Source organism: Saccopteryx bilineata, chromosome 4 (assembly GCF_036850765.1).
Source record: "Saccopteryx bilineata isolate mSacBil1 chromosome 4, mSacBil1_pri_phased_curated, whole genome shotgun sequence".
Taxonomy (NCBI): Eukaryota; Metazoa; Chordata; class Mammalia; order Chiroptera; family Emballonuridae; genus Saccopteryx; species Saccopteryx bilineata.
In genome coordinates this window covers 150,361,337-150,373,831 of record NC_089493.1, presented here as the reverse complement: position 1 = coordinate 150,373,831, position 12,495 = coordinate 150,361,337, and the positions used below count along the sequence as shown (strand labels likewise).

The following is a 12,495-nucleotide window of genomic DNA, read 5'->3' as shown; positions in this document are numbered from 1 at the left end:
GGCTTGGTGAGAACACAGTATCCATGACCTTCTTTCCAAATTCCGAGGAGATAACAAACAAGTGGTCATTTTCCAGGAAAACTGAGGCCATGTTCCAGTGCACTGCAAATCCACATAGTCACTATTCCTCTGTCAATTAAAAAACTAGCTCACACCCTCAAACCTTTTTCTTGGGAGGGCCAGTCTAGGTGTGGCCCGCAGAGCTGATGGGAAACTTGGGGAACCTGCCCCTTGTCCATCTGTGGCCTGGTTAGAAAACCTCTGACTGGGCATTTGCAGGGAGAGGTTGAAGCAGCTATAAAGAGGAAGCTCTTTCCAAACAACCTCCCAGCAAAGACATTCCTACTTGTTTCTTTTTTCCTCATCACAACTTCTTTTTGTTTCTATGGAAAACATATTTGTCCCATCTTCCTTACCAAAGTGAGACTGGGTATTTTGTGTTTCTGGTGCTTGAGGTCCTTGTTAGGACTGCTTCTCTATCAAGGGCACATGGGTCACATTCTCTGTGTCGATTGTTTCTATTGATAGTTTGGCTGCACAATGTAGTGCTGAGGGCATGAACTCTGCAGTTGAAGTGATTGTTTCAAGTTCCAATTCCACGCACTAGCACATTTGAAAAAAAGTTGGGCAACACATTTAACTTGATTAAATGTTAGTCAATATGCAATAATGATAACAACTTCATAAAATTGTTAGAAGATTTATTCAGACTATTGTAGTGTATTTAGCACAGCTAGCTGTTGGCACATAGAAAACACTCAGTCAGTGTTACTAAAACTATTATAAAACTTTGATCTTAATATACCTGCACTTTGATTTCTTCTGGTTGGATCCCCTGAGGTTGAATTCTTGGGCCCAAGTGTGTGTACATCATACATTTTAATACATGGTGTCTGATTACTATCTAAAAAGTTTGTAGCAATTTACTATCCTACTACTAATAATAAATGATAGTGGTCTTGTTCCCCACACCTTACCAACATAGGTTAAAATCATTTAAATTTTGGAAAAGATGGAACCGTGGAAACTGTTTCTTATTATTTGAATTTGCATTTTTCTGACTTCTAAATAAACTGAGTACTTATACTTAGATTTCTTGGCTATTTTCAGAATCTCTTTTAACTTGAAACAACCTATGCCTGCTTCTAGTGTTTGCCTATAGGATTTTACAAATAATGATATTGTGACTAAATAGTACTAATTTATAAGAATTTTTCATGAATTGAGAATATTATCTATGTTTAAAGTATTTTTTCTACAGTCATTATGGGAGAAAGTATGGTGGTTCCTCAAAAAACTAAGAATAGAATTACCATATGACCAAGCAATCTTTCTATTGGGTATCGACAGCCAAAACTCAAAAACATTGGTACGTAAAGACACATGCAGCCCCATGTTTATCGTAGCATTATTCACAGTGGCCAAAACATGGAAACAACCAAAGTGTTCCTCAACAGAGCATTAGATAAAAAGATGGGGTACATATATACAATGGAACACTACTCAGCCATCAGTAATGATAACATAGTGCCATTCACAACAACATGGATGGACCTTGAGGACATATTGAGTGAAATAAATAAATCAGAAAAAGTTAAGAACTGTATGATTTCACGTGTGGGTGGGATATAAAGCTGAAATTCAGGGATATAGATAAAAGTAAAGTAGTTACCAAGGGGAAGGTGACATGGGGGAGGGGGATGTTGGTGAAGGGGTGGAAGGAAGGGTGTAAAGAGGGACAAATATACTGCTCACAAAAATTAGGGGATATTTTATAGCTTCATATTCATTTCAAAATATCCCCTAATTTTTGTGAGTAGTATATAAGGTGATGGAAAATGATTTGACTTTGGGTGATGGGTATGCAACACAATCAACAGTTTAAATGCTATAGAAATATTTACCTGAAACCTATGTACCCTTTATTGATCAATATTATCCTGTTAAATTTAATTTTCTAAATAAAAATTTTTTTTTAAAGTATTTTTTTCTCATCTGTTTGGGATCTTTCACTATACTGCCATTTACATTTTTCATGTAGATAGATGGAACCATTTTTTCTTTATGCCTTCTGGATTTCCTGTTGTTTATCAAAGACGCGAGTACCATGGACCTGCTGGAGCCGCACTGTTCTCGTTGCATGGCAGTGGTGCCTCTCACTCTTCCGTGGGCACTGGAATCACTTGTGAAGCTGTTGAACACTATGTTTTTTGGGGTCAATCACAGAATTTTGAGAGGTAGGGTTTAGATTTCAGGGTTATAAAAAAGGAGGGTCTCATTATGAAAAATGAGTGCTGTTTAAAAATAGGTTCCTAAATTGGAAAAGAATATTGATTTAGTTGTTGAAGCTGGGTGCTATAGGTGGTATGTTTGTCTCCACTCCAGGTTCATACATTGAAATCTTATCCCCCAATGTGATGGGGTTAGGAGACTGGGCCATGGGGAGATGATTAGGCTATGAAGGTGAATCCCTCCTGAATGCAACAGGTGCTCTTATCAAAAAAGAACCCAGAGGTCACCGGTTCAAAACCCTGGGCTTGCCTGGTCAAAGCACATATGGGAGTTGATGCTTCCAGCTCCTCCCCCCTTCTCTCTCTCTGTCTCTCCTCTCTGTCTGTCTGTCTGTCTCTCTCTCTCTCTCTCCCTCCCTCTCCTCTCTAAAAATGAATAATAATAAAAAAAGAACCCAGAATGGCCCCAGCTGGATAGTTTGGTTGGTTATAGCATCAACCCAATACACAAAGGTTGCAGGTTCAATCCCCAGTCAGGCATATATAGGAACAGATGGATGTTTCTGTCTCTTTATCTCTCTCCCTTTCTCTATCTCTGAAATCAGTAAATAAAAAAATTTTAAAAGACCCCAGAGAGCTTCATTGCCTCTTTCCCTATGTGAGGTTACATCGAGACGGTGGCTATCAGTGAACCAAGCAGAGGGCTCTCACCAGAACCAACTATGCTTGCACCGTGGTCTTGGCCTTTAGCCTCCAGAACTGTGGGAAATAAATTTCTGTTGTTTATAAGCCACCCAGACTGAGGTATTCTATTATTAGGCAGCCTAAATGAACTAAGACACTGGAGGATGGGCACATGAAGATTCCTTATACTGTTCTTTTCACTTTTGAATATTTCCATAAGTAGTAGCTTTGAAAGAAAAACTTCTGACAGCTTGGAAAGCTCATCAAGGTTGCTTTCCTAATCAGAGTTGACTAAGCAGAAAAAATGTTTGTTAAATCGACCGGGAAGGTCAACTAGGAAGGGACATGGCCAGCATGGTGTTGAGCAATGAGGCAGGCTGCCCGAAGTGGGGACTGAGTGAGAACCCAAACAGCCTGCCAGGACTGTGCTAGACCTGAACCCTGAATGACAAGGCCTCTTCCTGATGGCTCCATGACTTCTTTCTCAGTTCTGCAAGACCCTACCGAAAGGCGGGGGCCAATATTTCTGTTTCTTGGAGAGACAAGTAAAAAATGGAAGTCAGCCTTAAGGTTTGTCTGGAAAGACAGCAGCAGGTGGAGGTGGTGGTAGGATATTTGGTGATCAGTGAATTAGAAGTGTTCCTATTTCTCATTATGTTGGCATATCACTCTCTCCATTAAAAACCTTTTGTCAATCATCTCCTTATACTCCCCCTAAGTCTTCCAATTTCATATCTGTTTTTTATCCCTAGGATGGCACTTTCTTCCTACTCATATTATTGATAATAATGGCTTTGCCTTGACTGTGACTGGCTTACGTCTGCTCAGTGGTGGGATTCAAATTATTTAACAACTGGTTCTCTGCCTGAATGGCCATTTTAAGTACAGAAAAATGATATACCAAAAGGTAGTTTATTATTTCATGCATTTAATACTTAAATAAAAACAATAAAAGAGGTACACAAAACTAGATTGTTATAAGAGTTTTAAAATATTAATGGAAAAATATTAAGTAATATTTTTGAAAAAAACAATAAAACTGTTATTTAAGATATTTCCATATTGCTTCTTGATTGGTGTCCTCACTTGCATTTTTTTTCACCTATGGACAGAATAAACATTACTACGAGTGCTAATACACTGTTGCATGATGAACGTTAAAAAAAAGAGTAAGGAATGTAAATTTGTGATTTCCGCATTGGGTGGCTTCCCAGGTGCCCACCTTAGAGAGAACCCTGATTAAAATTCCCATCTTAACAACTAGTTTGCTAATCTTAACAAAAAATTAGGTATTGGTTCTGCTGAACCAGTATAGACTGGCTGAATCCCATCACTGTTTCTGCTCCCATGATAAACACAAAATGCTGCAGTTGACCTGGATGATTCACCCAGACTTTCCTGATTCCAAGTGCTCACTTCTCAAAATGCTGCTGAAAATGGCAAACCGGCCTTCCGTTTGACAACATGTAAGGACAAAGATAACCGGATAATTAAAGAAACCATCAGTGCAAAGTTTCACCAGGAACAAGCAAGACAGCCTAGCATGAAAGGAAATGGAGTGTGGGGAGGAAGTGAACTTCTGAGAGGGTCTACTGAGACCACGGAGAGATTCAAGAAGAAAATAGTTTACCCATAAATCAAAAGCAAGTTGCAGTGCGAGGAATAATAATAATAATAATAATAATTATTATTATAATAACAACAACAACTAGGGTTCTTAAAAAAGAAATCTTGAAAATGTGATTACCAAAATTAATTTCAAAATTCTACAAAAGTCTAAAAAAATGAAATTGATGCAGCCAAGGACTGAATTAGTAATGTGGAAGGTAGAGTTGAAAAAGAAATCATCCAAATCTCAAAGACATGATGCAAAGAGAGATGAAAAAGCTGAGGAAAAGCTGAGGAAAGATCCAGGCGTCCCCAAACTATGGCCCGTGGGCAGCAATGCAGCCCACTGAGGCCATTTATCCAGCCCCCACTGCACTTCTGGAAGGGGCACCTCTTTCATTGGTGGTCAATGAGAGGACCATTGTATTTGGCAGCCCTCCAATGGTCTGAGGGACAGTGAACTGGCCCCCTGTGTAAAAAGTTTGGAGACCCCTGAAAGCAGTTCCTCCTCCATCCCGCCAGCAGGAGAGGATGAAAAGAACGTGGAGAGAGGGCAGAACAGTTTCTAAAATTGAGAAATGACTTTGGTCTTCGAATTGCCAGGACCCATCTGGATACACACTGTTAAATTTCTGTCCTGCAAGAATAAAAAGAAGATCTCTAAAGTTTTCAGAAAGGAAACAAGATACCTGTGGCAAACTGAGTCAGACTCCCCTCAGCAACACTGGATGTCAGAAGGCAATGAAGTGGCCAGTCCTGCTTCTGAGAGAAATGGTCTGAATGCTGGAATAAACACCAGCTAGAGAACAACATCTCTGGACACAGGCAAGGACTCAGAAGGATTGTCTTTTGCATATATTTTTCTAGAAGAGTTACTCTGAGGAGTCCTAGAGCAAGCAAAAAAGAAAACAGATGAAAACAAGCAGTCTTGGGATCCAAGCAAGCCATCTAAAAGGACAATGACAAGAAATCCTAGGGTGATGTCAGCTGCTCTGTGCAGCTAGACGGCAGTGAATCCAAATCAGAGAAGTCAGAGGGCTCCATGTAAACAGTCTCTAAGAAGAAAGTGGATAGCATTACACAAGTCATGTGATTAAGATTTAGAAGTGTCACTACAGCTTGCTATCAATGAGATGGTGGTATAAGTCTCTGTTGTTTTCAACAAGAAAAAGAATGGCCACTAGATATTCTGGGAAATACAATGAAACACTCTGCAAGAAAGTCATAGTCTAAATATGAAGCAAGTTAGATTTTGAACAATTGGTGGTGTGTGGGAAATAGTGAGGAATGAAATAAAATCCATTTGAATTTGTAATGGGTACTCCATATAAACACCTCTCTGTGCCTAAGGTGGTTTTTCATTCCTGAAAGTGGTTTGCCATTTTTTTTTTTTTTTAATTTTTTTTTTCATTTTTCTGAAGCTGGAAACAGGGAGAGACAGTCAGACAGACTCCCGCATGCGCCAGGGGCGGTGCTCTGCCCCCCAGGGGGCGATGCTCTGCCCATCCTGGGCGTCGCCATGTTGCGACCAGAGCCACTCTAGCGCCTGAGGCAGAGGCCACAGAGCCATGCCCAGCGCCCGGGCCATCTTTGCTCCAATGGAGCCTTGGCTGCAGGAGGGGAAGAGAGAGACAGAGAGGAAAGCGCGTAGGAGGGGTGGAGAAGCAAATGGGCGCTTCTCCTGTGTGCCCTGGCCGGGAATCGAACCCGGGTCCTCCGCATGCTAGGCCGACGCTCCACCGCTGAGCCAACCGGCCAGGGCTGGTTTGCCATTTTAATAACATATTTCTTTTTTTTTTTTCATTTTTCTGAAGCTGGAAACAGGGAGAGACAGTCAGACAGACTCCCGCATGCGCCCGACCGGGATCCACCCGGCAAGCCCACCATGGGGCGATGCTCTGCCCACCAGGGGGCGATACTCTGCCCATCCTGGGTGTCGCCATGTTGCAACCAGAGCCACTCTAGCACCTGGGGCAGCGGCCAAGGAGCCATCCCCAGCGCCTGGGCCATCTTTGCTCCAATGGAGCCTTGGCTGCGGGAGGGGAAGAGAGAGAGAGAGAGGAAAGCGTGGCGGAGGGGTGGAGAAGCAAATGGGCGCTTCTCCTGTGTGCCCTGGCCGGGAATCGAACCCAGGTCCTCCGCACGCTAGGCCGACACTCTACTGCTGAGCCAACTGGCCAGGGCAATAACATATTTCTTTACAGATCAGCTTTTCCCTAATAAAAAAGAAAGTAAACTTAGGTACAAAGTTATGAAAGTGGTGTTGTGTTCCTTCCTTCTTTAAGAAATTTTTTTGATTTTAATATGGCAGTAGTGGTTGGATTTGAATTAGATCTAAAGCTCCATATCTGGAAATTTAAATTTCTATCAGTAAGGACTTTAAAAAATATCCATTAACCCTAACATCAAAGCTTCCTATTTTTGTGATCTATTTGAAGAGTTCCTCAGTAACTAATAACTCTTGTTTCTGAGTAAATATATATGTAAAATTCAGCAACTCCTTTTCACTTAATTTTTTCCTGCTAAATTCAGGTAAAATTAAATAATTCTTAAATAGTTACAGCAGTTACCTCTGAATTGTGAAGTTGGAATGATATCTATATTATATAGAACTATCTATCTATCTGTCTATAATTTTTCTACTTTTTTTGATCAAGAATATATATTGGTCTTTTGTCGGGAGCCGATCCACTAATGCTGGCTAACTAGGTCACAGCAGAAGAAGATCCACAACTGCTGGTTGACAAAGTCACAGCAAAAGAAAATAGAGTCACCGCAGTAAAGACCAACAGCTGCGGGTTGACAAAGTCACCGCAAGGAAAGGCACAATGATACCTCTCCTTTTAATCTTTTGAATTAATCTGGCCTTATATCCCCCCTTTTTCTGGGTGTGTGCTATTATTTGTGGCACAGGGATAATAGTACCATGCTTTCCCTGTAGATTTGTAGTAATTTCTTTGAAAATGAGACAGAAGGTGTAAGTTCCACAGAAAAGCCTGTAAGCCCCTTGATCTGGGCTCGTAAACATAAGAGGCTGGCTATGATATCCCTCGTAAAGGGTTAAGTTTGTAGAAAAATTTCTTCTTAATCATGTTAGAAAGAATAGATTGTGACTTGTGAATGGGTAGAAGGCAGTGGCTGTGCACAGAGCACCTTTTGGCCTTCACTTAATTCATCATTTTTCCTCCCTAGCCTTTTCATGTGATAGAGTAGAGAAACTTTCCTTTCTTCTTGCTTATTTGATCTGCAGATAGTGGAACACTCTAAGAAGAATATAGTTAAAATTTACTAGTGTGTGAATATAGTAAATAAATATAGTTTAACTAGACATAGAATCTTAGATAAAGTGTAATGGAATGGCCCGTTGCATGGCTTGGGATGGGAATGCAGTCAGCAAGAAAAGAATGTTTTGCTAAGAGAATTGTTTTATGACTGAAGGCAGTTGCTGGGCTTTCTCAGTGAGACACTCTCATGAAATTTATATATTTTCCCAAAAATTCTTTCTTCAGTTAATGAGAGGTATGAGGGGGCTTCCATAGAAGCAATAGCAATTAAGTCTTCTGAAATTATGTTGCTACTAAGCTATCTTGCGAGTGCATTCTATATATCTTTAAGTAAAAGTTACTCTTAATGATATGTCAATTTCTTAATGGGCAAGCCTTTTGTTATCTTGTGAGAAAAGTCAGGACACTGCATAAACTCAAGGCCATTTGCCTGAGCAAGCGGTGGTCCTTTGCTAGTCCTTAATGATTTTGTCTGTTAATCTCTCTCTGCCCCTTGACTCACAACAACAGTAAAGTTGAGTTATTAGTTAGTACTAATCCTTTAAAAGCTTTCACCGATGTTATCGCTATTCAAGTTATTTTTTAATTGTACTTTGAATAATTTGCCACCTAATTTGTAGTTTATAGATATAAATTAACTGTTATCTGGAAACATGTAAACATAGTGAAACAGAAGCAATGATTAATACCATGTAATTGTAACTTGGTGTGGGTGTATAAAAAAGGAGCTGTACTAGCATTTGGGAGAGATGCCTGGCAGTAAATGCTAACTAGAGAATAAAGAAAAAGAAAAGAATTCGGCTCTCTCACTCGATTTCGCCGACGCCGTCTCCTCCTGTGGGACCCCTGGATCCCCCCCGGGGCTGGACCCCGGCAGTCTTTATTAAAAATAACCTATAAAATTTAAAGAAAAGAATGATTTCAACTGAAATTGCCTCTCTAGGAAGTCTTCTTGATGACCCACTTTCCACTGATCATTGCTCTTACACTTGCAAACTCATTTTTTAAATAAGCTCACGTTTTACTGATAGCAGGCATAATAGCTTTACATGGTGAATGATCCTCCTATGAAACTTTGCGTTTCTCAGGGACCACCAGGTCTGGGCATCTACAGCCCTCCTGTTCTCCTGGCCCATAGCAGTCGGGCCTCAGGATGCCCTACTAGGGCCTGGAGGGTGTCTGAGGCATGCAGAGACTCTGGGCTCCAAACTGCCCTGAGGGAAGGCAGCAGGTCAGGCTCATGGGGATGGGAACCCACCTTAAAATAGCTTGAAGTCTTTTACACCAATCGTTAGACTTTCAAAGTTGCATAAAGTATAAACCCAAAACCAGATTGCATGCTTATGTGTCAAATTAGCACAAGAAACAAAATAGTAAAATGTTGGAAAGCCTAAACTCAGAACCTCTTTTCCATGAACATTATTTTGTGGGGACAAAACATTTTTTGGAGAAGCGAATCAGCTTATTTATTCATAAAGATTCGGGGAACTGTCATGAGGGATTGAAAGAATAATGAATGCAGGACTATCTCAGATGCTGCAATTACCACAAAGAAGCCTTTCTGGGTGAAAGGAGAGAGAATTGCATTGAATTGGTTTCCTCATCTTAAACCGTAAACCAGTGGTTCTCAAACTTTTTGAAGTTGGGACTCATTTTAAATCTTACAAATAATTGTAGGTGCACTATATATAAATTTCTGAGAAATATGTTATAATAATTAAGTCAAATATTAAAGAAAGAATATAAAAGTCCAAGCGTGCTTTTATGGTAATTAAACAAAATAAATACGACAAAATTAAATTTATTCTGACATTAAAAAACATTTTCATGTTACATTTTTGGAGTTATGCTTTTTAGAATTCATAAGAAAGAGGGGTTAAAAAGTAAAAAAAATGACAAAAAAGTTATCTTTATATATATATAAATACATTCTTAGTAAGATTTAGTGAATTTGTAAGGTCCCGGCACGAATGTGTTAAGTTTTTTCATTCTTGTGTTTATGAGAAACAGGAGCCTGATGTGTCCTAGTGATTTCTTCAATGTTTGGGCATATATTTGAAAGGCAAACTCTCATTTCCTCATCAATACATTGAAGAATTCCTCTCTTTTTACTCTTAATTGTGTTGAGGGTAGAAAATCCTAATTCACATAAATAGGATGTTGAAAATTATAGTAAAATGTTCAAAGCTTTTTTAGATATTGCCACATATTCTTCTTTTATAGAAATCCAAAAGGCTTCAAGAGACAATTCCTTATGTTTAATCATCAATCCAAAACCCCACCATACATATCATCTTAGCTTTACACCAAACAAAGAAGAAACTTGCCTCCAGTCTTTCCAGGGAACAGGGCAGGTAGTGTAAACAATCCAGCACCACAGCTTAATAGCCTTTGCAACCTAATCAGGTAAGTGAGGTGAGGGGTTGGGCAGACTGTCAGTTTACAGTCAATTCCCCACACCTCTGTCCCCCCAAAAACTAAACTCCAAAAACCCTGTTGGTTTTTTTGGTCCCCAACAGGCAGATATTTCTCTAGAATACCATAGGGTGCACCTGGAAATCTTCTAGGGTGCACACTTTGAGAACCACTGCTGTAGTCCCTTCCCATGCCATGCTTTCCTGCAGACCAAAAGAATCTCTAGAAGAGAAAGTGGAGTAGAAAGAAGTAAAGGAGGCCTAACCGGGCAGTGGCACAGTGGATACAGCATCACTCTGGGATGCTGAGGACCAAGGTTTGAAACCCTGAGCTTGAGCATGGGATCATAGACATGAACCCCATGGTCAATGGCTTGAAGTCCAAGGTTGCTGGCTTGAGCAAGGAGTCACTGGCTCAGCTAGAGCCCCCCCCCCCCCCAATCAGGCCAAGGCATATATGAGAAAGCAATTAATATGGTGCCACAACTATGAGTTGATGCTTCTCATCTCTGTGCCTTTCTGTCTATCTGTTCCTATTTATATGTCTGTCTCTCTTTCTATTAAAAGAAAGGAGGAAATGGAGAGAGGGAGAGGACAACGGTCCATAGAGTGAGGTAGGACTTGCTCCAGTTTTCTTTATTTGCCCCCAAGTCTTGGCATATCTTGACTTTTTCTTTAGGTTCTGCTTGCAGCATCTTTATTGCAAAGAAGCAAGTCTGCTTTTAACATCTTTGTATCCCCTACGATGCTTACTGTTGAAAAGCAAACACGTTAGAATCTATCTACATCCCAAATTATAATTTTTTGGTAAATATTTTTGACAGGATATTATGTTGAACCATATGTGATTGTTTTTTAAAGAGAAAAATAAAATGCATTTTTTTAAAGATTTTATTTATTGACTTTACAGAGAGCAGAGAGGGTGGGGGAGCGAGGAGTATCAACTCGCTTGCTTCTGAGTATCAACTCAATTGTTCCTTGATTGTTTATCATATGTGCCTGGACCAGGCAGGTTCAGGGTTTCTACCCAGCGACCTCAATATTCCAGGTCAATGCTTTACCCACTGCGCAACCACAGGCCAGGCTGCAAAAACAGGCACTTACTAACAATCTCATACTATTTTTTTTTGTGTGTGTGTGTGTGTGTGTGACAGAGATAGAGACAGAGAGAGGGACAGATAGGGACAGACAGACAGGAAGGGAGAGATATAAGAAGCATCAGTTTTTTGTTGCGGAACCTTAGTTGTTCATTGATTGCTTTCTCATATGTGCCTTGAGTGGGGGACTCCAGCAGAGTGAGTGACCCCTTGCTCAAGCCAATGACCTTGGACTTCAGGCCAGCAACCTTTGGGCTCAAGTCAGTGACTATGGGGTCATATCTATGATCCCATGCTCAAAAGGGTGACCTTGGGGTTCAAGATGGTGAGCCTTGCTCAAACCAGATGAGCTTGCACTCAAGCCAGTGACCTTGGGGTTTTGAACCTGGGTCTTCTGCATCTCAGTCTGATGGTAAGGGTCATACTATTCAATCTAATAGTTCTGCTTTTGAAATTATGTGACTGTGTGTATTTAATTTATAATAAGTTATGATTTCTGAGTAACTATTTATACAGGCTGGGAATTTACATAAAATGAGTAATTTGAACCTACAGTTTGTTATCAGAGGTAATGACACTTTAAATGTTTGTGAATACTAAAGTGAACATTTAATGGGATTGACATAACGTGTCATATGTAAACCACCCATTAACGTTTACTAACTAAAACCTCATTATTGTTTTTATTTGGAGTGGTGGCAGGTCAGCCTCCCAGGTGACAGTCTCTGGTGGGCAATCAGTGGGCAGGAGTTTTATTAGAGGAGCAGCTGGGTTGGCACCATGGGGGAGGGAAAAGTGCCAAACTGTTGAGAGGGAAGAGCTGCGTGCAGCAGTTCTGCCTGGCCGGGCAGCCCCATGGAGAGCTTGGAGCAAGGACTGCCCTTGGTGTCGTCCAGCTCAGAGCCCCAGCTACTGGGTGCAGGCTGCTCTGGGAAGGGGCTGTCCGAGGGGACTGCAGCTGTGGGTCGGGCCATTAGTCACCAACATTCCCCACAGCTGGGGAGCAAATCCTGCAGTCTGCTGTGGGGATCTGGGTGGCAAAGCATAGCATCTATGACAGTGCCAGTTTTTTAAAGGTCATCTAGTGACCCACCGACCTGGCCTAAGGCACACAAGAGGTCAAAGGACCCTGCTATGAGGAGCTGAGGGGGCTTGAGGCTACTAAATAGACTTTTAA

The 12,495-nt window shown here is 40.8% G+C and overlaps 1 protein-coding gene across 4 annotated transcripts in view; it reads left to right on the top strand.

The window, feature by feature from the left end:
• LOC136333291 (RCC1 domain-containing protein 1-like) overlaps positions 1–12,495 on the top strand; it is a 241,734-nt gene that overhangs the window by 176,255 nt on the left and 52,984 nt on the right. The window lies entirely within an intron of this gene.